Source organism: Macrobrachium nipponense, chromosome 23, assembly GCF_015104395.2.
Source record: "Macrobrachium nipponense isolate FS-2020 chromosome 23, ASM1510439v2, whole genome shotgun sequence".
Taxonomy (NCBI): Eukaryota; Metazoa; Arthropoda; class Malacostraca; order Decapoda; family Palaemonidae; genus Macrobrachium; species Macrobrachium nipponense.
Genome location: NC_061090.1, coordinates 17,386,041 through 17,388,540, shown reverse-complemented (window position 1 = coordinate 17,388,540; position 2,500 = coordinate 17,386,041). Strand labels below are relative to the sequence as shown.

The 2,500-nt window shown below is 27.2% G+C and overlaps 1 protein-coding gene across 1 annotated transcript in view; it reads left to right on the top strand.

The window, feature by feature from the left end:
• LOC135199131 (uncharacterized protein DDB_G0271670-like) overlaps positions 1 to 2,500 on the top strand; it is a 288,109-nt gene that overhangs the window by 210,294 nt on the left and 75,315 nt on the right. The gene's annotated exons all lie outside the window — the stretch shown is intronic.

The following is a 2,500-nucleotide window of genomic DNA, read 5'->3' as shown; positions in this document are numbered from 1 at the left end:
GCACACACTCTCATCGGGGATTAAGTTTCCGTACTGGCTGTAGGCTCTCCAATCCCGAACATTCCAATATAAGAAACCATTCAAAAAAATTTAAAATATATATAGAAAGAAGCCATTTCCGAATCATAGGCAGAGCAAACAATGCTTATGAACTGCCTATCCTAGAGTCATTATTTATCAAACAACTGGTTCCCCAGTTCAATACCCGACCTCCGCCACACAACTGTACCTGGGCTAACTTTTATTTATGTTTTGTCATTCTGTCTCTTGCCTTCTCGGCATAAGGTTGGTTAGCGGTCTTTTGTCTTTTTATTTTTTTTGTTTTCGTTTCTGTATGTTTTTTTAATTGTGTTGTAATTTATAAATGTTGAATTTTAGAGTAATTTTTAAAGTAATTTTTAAGTAATTTTCAAGTAATTTTATTTATTGTTTAACAGATTCCCTGAAAATGTAATAATGATATTACGAAACGTAGGAAATAAGAATTGAATTGAATTACAACGTTTCCAATAGTCCACCTTCACGCTGATGTGTCCTACTGGCCGTCGCCTTCCTCTGTCTCCTGATATATATATATATATATATATATATATATATATATATATATATATATATATATATATGCATGTATATAGATATATATATATATATATATATATATATATATATATATATATATATATATATATACATTTATTGACACACATATAATGGCGTACACATGTTGTATTATATATATATATATATATATATATATATATATATATATATATATATATATATATATATATATATATATATATATATATATATATATATATATATTATATATATATATATATATATAGTATTATATATTACAAAATTTGTACACCATCATGCATATGTTGCTTACTCAGCAAATAACTAGCAATTCACAATGCAGATGCAGTTTTGAATTTACGGAGCAATCTTGAAAAGACCCAAAATTGGCGCAGTGACGAAATACCCCTTTGGCGAAGGAGGTAAAAATTTTATTATGGAGGAAATGCAGTGGCGAAGACCCACACGGCTGAGAGAGATCATCAAAGATCTTTGGATTAAACAAACAGCGTTTAGAAGAGCTTATTATTATTATTATTATTATTATTATTATTATTATATTTTATTATTATTCATTATTATTATTATTATTATTATTATTATTATTATTATCATTATTAAACAAAGATTGGAAGAGTTTTAAAGTGTATTTATTTTATTAATTATTATTATTATTATTATTATTATTATTGTCAGTTATTATATTATTATTATTTTATTATTATTATTATATTATTATTATTGGTAAACACAACGTTTAACTATTAAACTGCAAAATAGTTACATCTGATTTATACAGCGTTTCAATCTTGCTGCCTTGTGGTTCTTATTATGACCAGTTGCCGCCCCCAACAGACTCCTCAAGTTTATAAGGCAGTTTCAGCAATATTCAATAGCGGTAGGGTTAGGTCTCATATAAGTCAGTACTCGTTCAGGGTCTGACTAGATCCAGTTATTAATGTTTATTTTATAATGAAGTTTTAGAAACCCGATTTTTTTCTGTCGAAATGGAAAGTACAAAAATAGAAATTTCAGTCAATGATTTGATTTAATTGCACAAGAATTATGCCAACCGTTTTAATCAAATTTATTTATTTAGTTTTTTCGAAATCGAGCGTATAAAAATAATTCATATGATTTCGTTCAATGATCTGATTTAATTACGCAAGAATCATGCAAGCCGTTTTAATCAAATTTATTATTTTTCTATTTACTTATTCATTTTTTCGAAATCGAGCGTATAAAAATAATTCACATGATTGCATTCAATACTCATATTTAATTGCACAAGAATCATGCAAACCGTTTTAATCAAATCTATTATTTATTTTTTTTTTTCGAAATCGAGCGTATAAAATTAATTCATATGATGGCATTCAACACTCTGATTTAAGTTCACAAGAATTATGCAACTCGTTTTGATAAAATTAATTTTTTGGTGTCGAAATGGAACGTATAAAAATAATTCATATGATCGCATTCAACACTCTGATTTAATTGCACAAGAACTACGTAAATTTATAAAACTGATTTTTTTATGTAGAAATCGAACGTATAAGAATAAAAATTTAATTCCATGATCTGATTTAATTGTACAAGAATCATGCGAACAGTTTTAATCATATTGGATCAAAGCAGACTTTCACTTTTTTTTAATATGTCGATGATTTGTTGCTTTCAGTCAAATCGTTAGCAATGCTTCAACACTCCGTTGTCACTTGTTAGTTTGTAGTACATACTTATGAAAGGAGCTATTCAGCACATTCATACGTGAACGAATATTCAACTACAGTTCCATACACTTTCATGCTTAGGTACACATAATGCCATGAGCGTTCAGAATAAATATGTATATATCCGTTTGTGTATATATGTACAATACATATGAATACATGTACACATTGCACAGAGATACTGA